We start from the raw sequence: 16,246 nt of genomic DNA on the forward strand, positions 1-16,246 counted from the left end.
ACGACTCGTCTCCGGTCATTATCCAGGGGTCTACTCCGCACATGACTCAAAAATATGCTCTGTCCGTCTCTCTCTTATTCAAGCATATTAGGATGGGTAACAGAGACAAATAGAATCGAATATATCGCCATCAATTTTCAAAGTAGCGCCTCAACTGTAATTATTCACCATATAGCCCCGAGTTTTTGCCATGAACATTAAAAAGATAACTTAAATACAGGTCCATGAACTTTGTATAATTACTTTTTGTAAAATAATTAATTACGCAAGTAGTTAATAATTTTATTAGTGTAATAAAAACCGTGATATATTACTTTTACTAAGATACAAAAACGTAATGAACGGAGCTAATTGTATTAAGCAGAGTGTACAACTTATGTAAAGTAGAGGTAATTAGTTTGCAAAGAGTAGATTTAATTAGTTGGATTAGCAACGTTATTAATAAGTCTGTATTCACAGATATGATTTGTTATCATTTTCATTAGCTTTTTACAAGCTTTTTGTTAACTTAAATTATAGATTCAGTAGTCCCATTATTACATTGTTATAATTTTACTTTAATGTTTTTTTTTATAGTCAGATAAATTATGCTACTAAGTACAAGTACTAATTACGAATGATATTATAATTCACTTGAAACTCGAAAAAAAAACAATGTTGGGACAACAAATTCCGTGTCGAACTTTACAAAGGAGCCAGCCGAAAATACATTGATGAATTGTTTTTGATAATAAAAAAAATCGATTAATAATGTATGCTTCATTGAGCAGCATGCTTGCAGTTTATTCCGGGGTTATTGATGTTAGTAACATGTTGTTTTGTTTCAGCAAACGCTGGAGACGGGCGGGGGCGGGGGCGGGGTCGTCAACCTCGAGAGCCTGGAGGCCAAGGTGAGTGCTGCCGCCGCGGCTGCGCGGGCGCGACTGACGCTAACGTCGCTGACTCTCGCATTTGCGCCTGTGCGCAGTGATTTTACAACGTTACACAAAACTTTAACTAAGAGAATCATGGGAAAATTTCAAAAAAATCATTGCATAGCAACAGGTAAACCAATAAACATAGTTTTTCGTAGTCCGACGTTTGTAAAAATACACTTTTTAAGAGCCCCCGGTGAACTTCGGCCCTCTAGAAGTCTATAATAATTATAATAATACCTATAAAGTGTATTATATCAGTTTTTGTCTTAAACAAATGAAGCGCCGATACAAAAGACATCAATGCGCTAGGCCTAGAAGACATCAACGCGCTAGAAGACATCAACGCAATATTATACGAAAGAAGAAACGTTAAGAAAGAAACGTTATGCATATTAGATTGAATGTTTTGTTACATACATTGTTCACCAGACCTAATATCTGTCAATAATAGACTAACTACTTTATTTGCAAGAAGCCGTTTTACAGCAATAAGACCATGTCAATAAATGGTGACATTATATCTGTACATAGATAAGCGGCATCGTTTGAAGTTATATTTTTGTACTTACGTCATTCAAAGTAATTTATAATAACAAATGGAGCCATACAAGTTTGATGATGAACACTAAAATATCCAACATTTAAAAATTTATCTAGCTAAATGTGTGTTCTAGATTCGATATCCCCGATCATTAGGTGCCTGTTCTGTAGAAGGCTCGAGCAGTTCGCGTTACAGGCAGCTGAATGTGACCGGCGCGACAGCGACCACAATGCCGCTTAATCTGTAGCAGCGACCGAGCCCGCGGGGAATAAATAGTCGCGCCGGGGTTACCTTATTACCTTCACCATATCGAATAACAAATGATCGAAAATCAAAATATCCAACACGTTTCATCGAACGATCAAAATAATAACGATATTTTAATTATTCGATATTTTTTATCGTTCTATCATTTGTAAATTCGATATTTTGATCGTTCGATGAAACGTGTTCGATATTTTGATTTTCGATCATTTGTTATTCGATATGGTGGAGGTAACCCGTCTCACCGCCCTGCAATTAATCTTGCATTGCTTCCTAGTGAGAGCATCGCAGCTCCTTAACCCTTAACCACTGACGTGTCATTTTGTTACACTAACACTGACGTACGTACGGCATACGTACGTAACTTTGAAGACCTCCTGTGTACCTACCATGAGTTTACGTTAGGTGTGCTCGCTAGCGAGTACGTCAAAAATCTCTATGAAGATGTTGTTTCTTGAAAGTAGCCACTAGGGGCACTGCACAATATGTCATACAATTAATGTCATTTTTTTACGCAGTCGCTAGCGAGCACACCCTCAGATCATAGAAGGGAATAGATGTGAAACGGGGGCGTGGCGCGTGTCTCCGCGATATGCCCAGAAACGAACATCGCCCGCGACGCCAGGTTAGTCGCGATTCAGTCGTACTAAGGAAATGTTCTCCGATATTTTGGATAATGCGTCGTTACGTGCAATAAAACAAGTGAAACGAAGAACTACAGGTACAATGGAGTCATTTACTACATGTAAGTATTGCAAATCCATTGGTATTTTGCTTATAAATAAAAAAAACTAAACATTTTTACGAACGAATTCAGTGCCGTAACAGTTACTGCGATATCGAAATCAGTGGTGATAAAAATTCTAACACACTTGTACATTGACGATTTAGTTAGCAACCACTTTATGTCATGCTCAACTACTGCGCAATGTATTTAATTTCTTCCGATATCCACTGTCGTGTGAAAATACACAGTACGGCCGCATGTGCCGGTCGTAACATAGTGCTGTGCTCGTGTTCTAATGCGGTTTCCTATTATCGATAAATAGAAGTAAATTATAATTTTCTATTTTGTAATTTTAAATAAAAAAATGATGTGTTACTTGCGATTATAAGATTTTACAAAAAAAAATAATAACAGTAGAAGTAATTAGTAACTGTCAACTATGTAATTACTATAAGAGCTAATTGAAAGCGTAATATAGGCATTATTTTTGATAAACATATGCGGTACGCAGATCGCCATAATTAAAAAGTAAATGCGTGATAGTAGTTAATAATAACGTATAATAATAAAAAGGTTTTCATACATAAGCATTTTGTGAAACCAGTTTCGAGCCTTGCCCCTAGCGATTTAAAGTATCGATATCTTATCGACTCCATTTTATCTTTCTTCTCTCTAATTGCTTTTTTCAAAGTGTGCGTCACGTCACGCGGCCATTGATTGGCCATAAGGCACGCCTTCTGGCCAATCACAGCACTTTTAAGCCGGTTGCACATGTTGTCGTAGACTCTCAGTCGCTTTGTTTTTACACAGTTGAATGTGTGTGTGGGAGCTGTGGTGGGGGAAATGTGGGGACACTGGTTCTCGTTGTAGTTACGCGCGACTTCATATCTATTCTCTTTCTATGATCTGAGAGCACACCTAACGTAAACTCATGGTAAGCGCACTGATGTATCAATAGAGTGTAACTTTGGTGAAATTTTGAATTTAAATTATTTACACATATTTATATTAAACAGAGATAGTAAAAAAACACAGTAACATTAATAGAATAGTATGATATTGGTGAAATCCTCCAGATATAATTAAAGTTAGACAGGCATTTTTTAAAAATCAACTCAAAAATATTCGATAACACTAGGAACTTCAATTTTGGCCATATTAAAGATTAATAATAGTTTTAATCAGGAAAAAATCACAATAGCAGTAATTCACAAATTAAGTCACTTTTTAATACAGTTCATTTAGGAAGGCTATTTTCTATAGTCTTTCTTTGTTTGATGACCTGGTCACCAGTTTGCCGTGCTTCAAACTAGCTAGGAAATATGAAAATATGGTATACAATCTTCAGAAGAAGTCAAATCCAAAGCCACGAACTAAAGCTCTTTCACCATCATGATGATTGTCCTCGAAAACCGCAACTAATAGAAAAATTTTCATCCACTGGATTTTTTGCTAATTTCTTCGTCATTTGAAATAATTTTTGGCGTAAATAAGGTTTTTTATATACAAACGGCCAAGTAAATAAATTAGACTGCTAACAATTAATTTTATCTATGGACCAACATACAAAAGCGATGTTGAAAAAGTTACACTAACACTGACGTTACGTACCACATACGTCGGGTGGTCTAGCTCTCCTACTTAGGGTCGTGCTACCCATCTATTTTTTCCCGTCGCACACCCATCTCTGGCCACTAGGAAACTACCAAAAAGGACACGCAAAAATTCCTGCATAAAATAAAGTTTTGAACTAAAAACCGTTTGACCGACGTACCACGGTTAAGTACGTAAGTTACGTACGTCAGTGGTTAAGGGTTAACAACTTTGTAACAGCATATTTATATTTATTGAAACAGATATCTATGAATATGTGTAGCATAGGTTCTTAGTAGCATCTACAAGATTTCTCTAAATTAAGGAAAAGCATCTTCTTTGTTGGTTAAAAAAAAACTATCTTCGTAAAGATATGCAGATATGCTATCATGTCTTATACTTACGCCCGTATTCACAAACATTACTATGAGGTCTCACAGTGTGTGTGGACGCACAGCGTGACACACGAACCAATCACAGAGCTCTCAACGCTGTGAGTTTGATTTGCTGCTTCATTTAAGCAAGTATCGTTTGTGAATACGGGCGTTAGATACACTACGCGGAGATATGATTGATGTACGACTACATTTTATAAATATAAATTAAATATAATGATTAATTGGATAAAAATAAAATATTTGTTATTACGTTTAAGCAACATGATTACAACAAGTGATTGTTATAGATAATGTTCTGTCTGCAATATCTTATTGTACATAATGATTTGCAACCCAAAGCAAAGCTTTCTCTTACATACCACGAACATTTTGAAAACACAACCCACTTTATTGGGAAGTCGAGTAAAATGAAACCACGCATCTGTACGGCTAGCACGAAAAACTTTCGCGTTCGAATTGTTTGCGTATTCGCATCGCCATCAAAAGATTTAGTACGAAAACTACAACAGCGCCCTTGTGAACGTGTCGTAAAGTGAACTTAGTATGAGAAATGGTTACACGAAACTTATTTTGAGAATCAAAATTGTCACGTTATCGTGTAATTCGACGGTTGAGTATCGAATTTTGTCGAATACGCAAACGATTCGAAGACGAAAGTTGTTCATGCTAGTGGTACTGATAATATAAACAGCTCGCGTGCGCGTGAGTTATCCTCCTCGCGACCAGTAAAATACCCGAGCTCCATGTTTCGCGGCCCGAGTGCTGCACCCACGATAAATTGCCGCGCCGGGCACCGAACCTACGACCGTATCGCGCCGGACGTACAACCGATGGTGACAATTTACTTGTTATTCCACTTGTAAGATTTATCGAACTGATGTGTCGTGGGGCGTAATCTGCTGTAGATTTATTGCAAACTGTAGAGGCAGCGTGTGTGTTATTTATACAGGGCGTTCGTTCATATTAATTCGTCCCATATTCATGAACACCATAATAATTTACTTGATAAAAATTCTTGATGAAATTTCAATGTCACTACACTTTACACAAACAATTAAGTAATTAGTAATATATTAAACTCGATTTATTCTCTATAAGCCTTCTATAAAACAATTTTATTACGAAACTAATATGATGACAAAATCACAAAACAGGTTTAGGTAGAGTACGTGAGTGGTAATGATGTTTTAAAATCACCATACAAGATACTTACACCCTGTATGCCACTGGCGTATGACATGACCGATTCCTAACGATTAGCGATTAATTTCCGATGACGGTCATAAATAACCTTATTCTACAAGTTATTAACAACCGTCTCCTAGCGCCGTGCAATTACTCCGCGAACCCGCTCGCGTCAGCGACGCTTTTTGCGTCAACTCGGTCCGGATCGGCGCGGGAGTCGATTACAATCATTCAATTTGCGACACGACACTTTTTGTGTGCGCCCGCGCAGCGAGACGTTGATGTTTCAATTTCAAGGTCGCGTTTGTTGTTTTATTGAAAATTTACCGCGACATTCGATTGCATCGCGATTATCTAGCGTGTAATGTAGGTGAAAGTTTAGTTAATAACTATTTTCGCAAACAACAAACGCGTTGCGCGTTACGCAGTACCTAGTATTTATAATTATTTCGAAGTTGTTTTTAAATTGTTAACTCAATGAAAATAACTTACAATCAGGTGACTTGTTCTTATAGATAACATGCATGTGATGTGAAAGCAATCATCCCGCACATAGCGGTCTGGGAGACCATAGCGGTCTGGGAGACACGCCATCCGCCGGGAATTTTCTTATCGTTGTTTTCAGTTACAGCTTTCAGTTCCTTAAGCACCGCTTAGAAACGCTTGATGTGTTTTATTGAGCAACCCTGTTAGATGCACCTTTAATTTTATCTGTGCGTTAATCAACATTCCTTGGGTCATGCACCGGCAACAATGTGGCTTTACGCGCGAGGTTGCGGCCGCGGCGATAACTCATGTCCGCAGTTTATGGCCGCTCGTAGCCCGGGGCACCCGGGGTGCCGCAGTTCGGCACCTCTGCTGGGAATGCTTGGGCAAGAAACTACCACAAAGTAGACGTGAAAGCGATAAATTAGAAAACCTCATTACTATGATATCATTTGCAATTAGATAAAGTTATTAACCTTGTTTGTCAAGTTAAGAGTTAAGTTTATTTTGTCGGTAACTAGTATCTTTCATTAACTAAGGACTGGTTTTTTAGGTCTATTTCCCAATTCACACCTTGTTCTCGTTTTGAACTAACAACATCTTAAGACTCAATTTCGTTTTCATTTAAAACACGAAAACATTGAAACTTCTTTCATCTTCAATCGTAATAAAGCAAACTACATACCTAACTTAACGACCAAAGTATTTTTGCAACTTTATTATTTTCAAATAAAAAACTATAATTGGAATAGTTTAATGCTATTTAATTATCAGGATAGCGGCGATATCTATTAGTGGTACCGGCTACACGACTGCAAACGAATGCGGGTACAAATTGCGCGCATTAGACGAGCGCAGCGCTGACGGCTGGACACGCGAGAGCAATGTTAACCCTACTCAGACGTCGGCACATTTATAAACTAAATACCTACATACGAGATTTTAAATCTGTGCTCAATATGAGACATGCTGGTTGTGGGACTGATGTATGCCATGAGGAGCAAGCAGAGAGCTTTTGCAAGCCAAGCATTTTAGTAAACATTAAGTAAAATCTGTATGAGACTTGGTCTAACTCTAAAGGAAACTGTTGTGTTGCCTCATGCATCAACTCCCACCTCATAAGTCATTCCGAGTTTTAAATACTTATGAATATAAGCAAAAATATTCAATGTAATATCATATCCTCTACTTGGAGAGTGGTGTTCAACACCCCTGCCCAGTGGAAGGTTAACTATCAGCTCGTATGAATGCCTGGGCCTATGAAGCGCAGGCTATCAAGCGTCTGCCCGGCTACAGGAATAAACTGGTCGCTATCAAATGCTCCAGAGCTCTCGACTGGATACTAATTGTACGTGGATTTACATTTAAATTCGCATTTTATGAATATTCTTAATTTTTAGTATATTCTAATTGGTTGACAATCAACGACACAATCAAGATGTGAATAAATTATGCTAATCTAAATTGAAACGAACTCTCATTACAATTCGAATAAATTTTAAATTAAATGCGGATAATGTTGGTGAGATAAGAGCAACAAAAAAATATCAACGAAGCCGGTGTGTCTAGAGATACGAGTAGGTCTAAGTAAATTCTTAATCCTGCTTTTCCCAGTGAGTGAGATGAGCTTGGAGGTATTTATTTGTAAAACCAATATGTTTTATTATCAGCCATATACCATTGCAATTTAATAATATTTGCACAAAAAACATAACCCTACTACTGGCGCAGTCGGATAAAAAATTACGTCTTAACATAACCGCTACATGATCTAAAAAGGCTAAATAGCACCATTCTAAAGAATTACGGGTACGCAAGAAATGTCTAACTACCACTCGGAGACAATCCAAGATCATCTCCAGATTATCAGCTCGCGTGATCTGGTGGTATCACCACGTGAGAAAAGGGCGGCGAGTGGAGCGAGAACAATCGCTGGGAAAACGAGTAGTGTACCTACTCGCACAATCGAAACGGGAACACTCGAATGCACCAACTCGAGTGGAACAGCGGAAAATAATATGGGTAGAGCGGCGAGCCGTTTGTTATTGTCAGTAGATGCGACTCTACGAGAGTTAAACTGCTTTTGAATTCAGTAAAGACAGTATTCATTTTGTTGATTTTAATGAAGTCGTGTAATTATTTTTTCTTTTTTTTACTTTAATTGTGCATTTATTATCAGCACGTAAGATATCTTTACTCGTATGTGGTTCTCATTGCAATACTTTATTATTAATACAAATTAAAATCTTTTACCTCAGCCGACTTAAATCGTCTTTTCATTGCTAATAAAACTTGTTAAAAAATTCTAAGAACTTACTTACTCTTCTTTTCTTCTTACATTTAGTCCCTATCTCATTTAAAAGTCAACCTTGATGATATTTCTTCAGCAAAGGAAACTATCTTAAAGGTATTGAGAGTTTTCCTCCTTTTTCTTGTAAACCATTTGTTTCGTAACCGCCAGCGCAGCAGCGCGATCGCGATGCGCGCGCGCCGATCGCGCCGCGGTAGTCCGATACCATCTGTACGGGTACATTTCCTATGAGCTTTGACTCGGCTTGAGCACGCACCTACACATTTAGGGTGGGTTGCACCATCTTACTTTGACAGTAATTATGACGATAAACGGTGCTTTTTGTATGGAGTTTGACAGATATATGACGTTTGTCAAAGTTAAAGTAAGATGGTGCAACCAAGCCTAAGATTAGAAACAGCTACAACCATTGTATAGTTATTTTACTAAGCTTACCTACCCAATTATACGAATATAATAAAGACATAATCGCGGACGACGGATGTGCTCACTACACACATGATTAGAAAAATAACTTAAGCGATTGGCTCAATCTATTTTTAAACCGTTTATGTAACACAAAAAGTTTAGTGTCATTTGGATCTTTCCAATTCAAGTCCTAGGTGGTTATTAACGACAATGTGGCTCATTTCGGAGTGTTAACTGCCGTGATGCGCACCCAGGCGTGCGCGTGCGCAGGTCTACGACTTCCGCGCGTGGAGCGGTTGACGCTAACGACACAGCCACAAACACAGCTTCTATAGCGAGCCGACTAATTAACGCACAACCTAATTAAGGTCAGTGATCCAGTGAGACTCGTGTGAAGGAAGTAGGTTAAGGAAATAATTAGCAATGGGATCAAGATCAACATTAGGTACAAGTTTGAATGTCAAATAAATAAATAAATAGGCCGTATTGCCAAATGGAACCCTTTGGAAAAAAGGCTAATTTGTCAGAGGAATAACAATTATGTTTGTATGTATGTTACTGCAGATGTTCCTTTATTACCCTCTGCCACCCTACCTACTTAATAGTAAAACTAGCTTCAGAGATAGACGAGTACACCTTCACATTTTCACAGGGCGTTCAGAAATTACTAAAGCAATTGTACTCACGATACCATGACAGTAAAAACTAGCTAGAATCTTACTGGTCATCCAAGTTTAACCCCACAGGTGGATGCGCGGTTTTATGCGTCCTGTATCATAATTACTAATTAACTAACGGAAGGGAATACTTGGAATAAATGAAACTGTGGGAGCTTCTCTAGCGGCACAAATAAGTTGTCCGCGGATTGTAAATTGAGCCGCTTTTCTACTAACAAGTATGCCTACCTAACTCCATAAATGGTTTTATGAAAATTCTTTTAAAGTAATTCTCAGATTGTCATCAGTAAACAACGCTTGCAGGTTGTCCTTAACCGTTTATTATTACTTTATCTATAAAAACCAATTTAAACCTTATCACCTGACTGCTTCTGGAATTTCAACTTAACACGTTTTTAACTTTTGTTAAACAAGTAGGATAAGCTTTTCGTTTTTTCTTCTATCTTTACCACATCAACATCAGGTTAGGTGATTATGTGTGATACTTTGTTATTTTTAATCAACATTACTACTTTACTACCAAGAAGTACATCATAATTAACTAATACTAGGAAAGGAAATGTATACTTGTATGAAGTCTAGCTGCAACGCCCACTGAGCAATTTGAGCGTATGAAATGGGTAATATTAGCCCTGAGTGCAGTGATACCGGCGTAGACGCATCGTGACTACGCGGTGGGCGCCAGCCCTTACCGAGCGGAAAACGTTCCTCGAATTCAGGCCCACCTACACTGTAGTACTGTACTCTACTATCAGGGATGAGCCGTGTTTTAATAAGTAGAGCTGTCAAACCGCAATTGCTTCTTTGTCAGTTTGACAGCGAATTGACAGATAAACTAAACTACTAAACACTTGTTTAACTAAACTACAAAAATCACTAATCCACATATTTAACTAAACAATCGATGCATTATAAGAATCAGGTTCACATTATACATATCAGATCTTAAAGTAATTTATTCATACATAATTATGTATGACCTAATCCCAACTAATATTATAAATGCGAAAGTAACTCTGTCTGTCTGTCTGTCTGTTACGCTTTCCCGCTTAAACCTCGCAACCGATTTTGATGAAATTTGGCATTAAGATAGTTTGAGTCCCGGGAAAGAACATAGGATAGTTTTTATCCCGGTTTTTGAAACAGGGACGCGCGCGATAAAGTTTTTCTGTGACAGACAAAATTCCACGCGGGCGAAGCCGCGGGCGGAAAGCTAGTAAGTTATAAACCAATAACCTGTTGCGGGATCTCTAGAAAGGAATTGAGTTAGTATAGCTTCTGCTAAGATAAATTCTTGACTGATAACTGCACTCAATTCGTAATGAGCATTAAAAGAGCTCAACCCTAACCGGTCGTAGAACTGTGTATATTTCACTAGGATGTTTGTATAATCGTAGAATTACAAGATGCAAATCGCGACAAGTTCAACCGACAACACGGGTCACGAAACATCTTGTGGATAAACGAGTTAGTTACGAAGGTACTCCAGATCATTTATCCTGTGGGCTGCAAAAGACCTAGTTTTAGATTCTTTTTGAGTTTGACTAATTTAATTATTTGTGTATTTTAATCTTAAGATGTATTGAATATCAAACATAATAATCAAGTTTGTTAACTAGTCGATCGTCGAAAAGGTTACATACATACGTAATTTACCACGCATGGATGATACAAGACACTTTAGTCATTTTAAACAATTATATTTTACTCTTCCACCATTTCATATCTGAGAACCATTGTTTTATACTTACTTGGCAACTTAATTAGGATACATTCATTTCTAACTATTTATACAGATGAATGAGAGGAATGTAATATAATAGTTGAATTTTGCAAACGTAATTTACAGACGTTAAAGTAAGGAGTTAGTTAGATAAACCCAGTATAGCAATCAAATGTACCTGCAATACAAATTAATTAGGCATATTATGAATACTTACTTTTACTTTTTTGAAAAAAACTTAGAATCGAGCTGGTAGTTTAAGAGCGTTTACGTCTAGCGTGGCATGTCAAGTTTAGGTAATTTCGATGCTAGTTTTATTCACACTAAAATAATTATGACTGTGTGCGTGTTCTCACGCTCTATATAGTCAAACCAAAATACTTTGATCCACCATCGTAAAAGTGTGCCAGGCTGTCAAGTGACAGCTCAAGGAAACTATAAAATCTTCAAATCTTCCAACACCGACTCCATAATTATAAATAATGGTATACATTAGTCCTAATCAATAATAAATACGTAAATTCTTTATCAAATAGTAAATTATCAAAGGTTTTTTACTATTTTGAGAATATTTTATACAGCCTATGTTCAGCAGAAAAAAAATTGAATTTTAATGGTGAGAGATTTTTTTAAATCGGTTCTATTCAAAACAAACTTTTCCTGTTTACTATTCTTTTTTTATCCGGAAAATGCATAACATTTCATACCCACCAGCTGCGGGGGCAGCTAGTGGGTTATGTGGGGTTCTTCCTACCAGAAGGTGGGTAGCCCCAGCTACACCCACTAAAAACCTGACTGTTTCTGCCATGATCCATATCAGTGATTTGAGGGAACGCGGGACATCGCCATTGGCTGTTGCCTGTAGCATTCGTCCTTAGCCGCCACCAGACACCTCCATGTCTAGCGACCGAGGCCTGTTAGGAAGGGACAGTTGGAGATCATTAGCTGTCCTCTTGCGCCCAGGGTGTCGGCGGCGGATAACCAGAGTGTCGGCTGAGGCCTCTCGCTCCCCCTTTCCACTGCTTCTTTCTGTGAAAGAACACTTTCACAGAAAGTAAGCACACTATACCATAAGATTATTTGTCTCATCATATATTTTATACTAATGTAGATATTGTTTCCGAAAGCGAGCGGGTTCATTCCGTACCTGTACGCTTCATGCGTTCTCTAGCAAAAGCTGAAAATCAGTGTTCTGCCCTTTTGAGGGTAGTGTTTATACTGAGCTCTTTGCTTTTTGCATCGCTGCGGCACACATCACTCTGACGCAGGGAACTATTTGAAACGCTAGTCATCTTTATCTTATGTTGTTTTGTCACTTTTGTTATGTTGCAACTGTTGAAATTATTACTAACCTGTGTAACAAAATACCAGTGGTGTCACCTAGTGTGTTTCTTGACTAACTAACTTTATTTTGATATTGAATTGAATTTCAATAGCAACTATACATAATGTGTGTGTTAAAAGCATTAAAAAAGTGTGTTACAACAAATAAACAATTTATCTATCTATCTCACGCCTCTTCCCGATTGGTAGGGAGAGGTTATTTCCAACCGCCGCTCGTTCGCTTAGGCTGGGCACTGTTAGAGCGTGTCAGTCTGCTGCGGTGACTCACGTGCCAAGACTGCAGTGTTAACTGACAACCATCTACAGGCTCTCGGCCTATACGGTGGAGGAATGGCCCGAAGCACCCATGGCCCGGTAGAACCTGGGTCGCCCTTTGTGTGAGGCGATCATGCCGTCGCACCCACTCCTCTAATACAGGCAGAACTGCCTCTATGGTGCGACGTAAAATTTGGCTGACGGCCAGGCGTACCCTTCAGCACTCTAGGGCCTAGATCCTCAAGCCTCTACCTTTTGGTTTCCACCTCTCGTGGTGCACGTACACGTACATTTCCCCTTGGGACCTATGGTCACCTCGCAACTGGCGTCTATTCTCGGTTGTCGACACTAGCTTTGTCGCCACTGAGGATAAATGGCATAAATAATATCGATTGTCACCAGTGGTGACACATACTTTCCCAGTTGTAGCTACAGGCTTTCTCACAACTTATGACAAATTAGAAAAATACATCCCAATTATGCCTAGTGGGGACGTACACAAATATTGACGCAAATGTCATCGTGCATGACATACGTAAAGTAAAAGTCAAGTAAGACCAGATGAATACAAATATTATTAATTTTATTTATAATTCGTACGCGTGGACCTCGTTTTACTCCTTAGTTCGTAAAATCTGTTGTTTGATATCATGTTGATAGATGGCGTTTCACGGCTTCCCCCGCATGAATATTTACGAACGTCAAAAATAGTAGTTTGTCCAGCGCTGTAGATTTTAACCAATGACGATAGATTGCGCTTTTTAGACACGTCTTATTTATTTATTGAAATTTATTTGTCACATATCGTCATAAATTATAGCCTATAATTATGTTAATCTGGCTTATAAACAATAATACTGTAAAGTTTCAACAAAATCCGTTCAGTAGTTTTTGAGTGAAAGAGTAACAAACATCCAGACATCCAAACTTTCGCATTTATAATATTAGTAGGATTATTATACGTCGCCACTAATGACAATATTTTTTTTCCCATTTATCCTCAGTAAGGATCCACAGTGTCCACAACCGGGAATAGACGGACTGCGGATACTATGCGGTATCCACGAATTACCTCAGCCTGTGCCTCAGTGATATCATGCGTTGCGCTTTTTTTAACAGTAGGATGCTCCACGACTACACAGCACTGTGCCATACTCGAGCCCCATATAGGACCATATAACGCGCGACGCAAAAGTATAGTCAGCGACTCAGTGCAGCCGGGCCTCCGAGATTAGGCATCAACCGGCTTAGTGCGCCGGCGGTAGCCAAAAGCTTAGGGGTGAGACGATTCAAGTGGCCGTCAAATGACCACTGTCCAACTAACTACAATCCGAGGTACCTACCGCAAAGATTTTCCGACTGTAATATATTGTGTATGTTCCCCCTACAACTAGGTGGGACCCTGCTGGCAGAGCATTCCTATTAACTATTCTGTAACCACCTATTTATGGCAAATAAATTATTAGTATTATTCCTCTTTATAATATTAGTAGGTATACATTGCTGTTCCAAATTTTCGTCATTCGTTTTCGTTTCATTACGTCTGAAATAGAATTTGTAGTAAAAATAGACTGTAATGAAAAATAACAATAAAATATTTTAATTACCACGTGATCGCAAAATCTACCACCAAGATTTTGCGGATACACTATAAAAGTCCAGCTACCTGTCAAAGATCAACGTATGCGTGACACATGTCAGCAGAGCACCGAGCGACGTGACCTCACTCTGGAACGCCTCGAGGCGGACTGAATTTGAACGATTCGTGCGCGGCGTTTTATAGTACTTTTCAAATACTCATAGAAAAAAAATTACAATGAATTATTTTAAATTTCAAAGTAAATATTTTAGATAAGATATTCTTCTATTATATTAAGCTATTTTTGTGTTGAATAAAGGAAGAATATTGGTGAAAAAATCACTTAGATTTTTGGGTATTTCACGTTCTTTTAATTTGTGATTTCTTATTGTAAAATGCTTAAATCTAAAAATTTTCTCAGATAACTATTTGCCCAAGGATCTATGCTATAGGATATAAATGTTTGTTAAATCGTTTTCACAGTATTTTTATAAAAAATTCAGCTTGTAAACTGACGCTAAAGTGGAAATTTACAAAACCTGTGTGGACTTATCTTGATAGAATTCTTAAATGCTAAACTAATCGCAATATTTTCTTAATTAACTATTTAGACGACGAAATTGCCTAACTATTTATGCCTATAACATATTTGTAGTATTACTGGTTAATGATTGTAACGAGTTGAAAAAGTACTGTTTTTGCGCCAAACGGCGTAAACGCTCTTAAAAGAGTCATCATTTAACTCTTCTAAAACTAGAATTAAATTAATGTTTTGTTTGTAGATGGCCAGCATCGAGGTTTCGCTGGCTGGTTCCCGGCGGAGAAGCGCGGGCGCACGTGACGTCACCAGGGAACTGGACGCGCTACGCACCGCGCTCAGTGACAAAGACACGCTCATACAAAGGTAAGAGCTGTACTTTGTACAATATTATACTTACATAATCGTGTCAAATGTATCTACATTAGACTTACAAAATAACATTTTACCTAAGTACCTAGTTCTATGGTGTTGCGTGTTTCAGTCACCCTCCAAATGTGATTCCAAAGCCATCAGTACCATGTAACCTTAATACCAAGGTTATGAAATAGTGAACTTAAATTGTCAATGAAAAAGATATCTGAAATCATGGGATTTGTAGAATGGACCTGGATGCGGGCAGAAAGGGACATGTCGTTGTGGGAATCTTTGTACGCGACCTATGTTTAGCTGTGGATAGCATATAGTTTTAAAAATCCGTTAATTCATAGCCACGATAGCCGAACGGTGAACGGGTCGGACTGGCCGACTCGAGATCCGAGGAACGCGGTTTCGTATCCCACCGCTGCTCGACTATTATGGTGAGCCCACTCGTAACACAAGCTTATTTAGCATAACACGAGGGGCTAACGGGAGTATTAGTAATTTGTGCAATACAAATTGATCCCCAGCCTCAAGAAGCAACTAAGCGCGTCGCTGAGCGCGGCGCGGCTGGCTGCGCAGGCGTCGTCGCCGGTGGCGCGCGGCGAGGACGCGCCCGCGCTGTCGGCCGACGAGCGCCGCGCGCTGGAGGAGCGCGCCGCCGCCGTGCGCGCCGACCTCGAGGCTAGGAGGAGCAACATACACGAGCTGAGGAAGCGGCTGGAGAAGACGCATGTCACCGAGTGAGTAGACACATCATCCCCAGCCTCAAGCAGCTGACCTGTCGGCCGACGAGCGCCGCGCGCTGGAGGAGCGCGCCGCCGCCGTGCGCGTTGACCTCGAGGCTAGGAGGAGCAACATACACGAGCTGAGGAAGCGGCTGGAGAAGACGCATGTCACCGAGTGAGTAGACACATCACTCCCAGCCTCAAGAAGCAGC

General features: G+C 39.0%; 1 long non-coding RNA gene across 1 annotated transcript; it reads left to right on the forward strand.

Moving 5' to 3' along the window:
- The first annotated feature begins 841 nt into the window (after positions 1-841).
- On the forward strand, positions 842-15,883 carry LOC135072191 (uncharacterized). The gene is made up of 3 exons (XR_010257360.1): positions 842-890; positions 15,191-15,312; positions 15,837-15,883. It is a non-coding gene; the product is annotated as an uncharacterized LOC135072191 (long non-coding RNA).
- The last annotated feature ends 363 nt before the right edge of the window (positions 15,884-16,246 follow it).

This window comes from Ostrinia nubilalis, chromosome 5 (genome assembly GCF_963855985.1).
Source record: "Ostrinia nubilalis chromosome 5, ilOstNubi1.1, whole genome shotgun sequence".
NCBI lineage: Eukaryota > Metazoa > Arthropoda > Insecta > Lepidoptera > Crambidae > Ostrinia > Ostrinia nubilalis.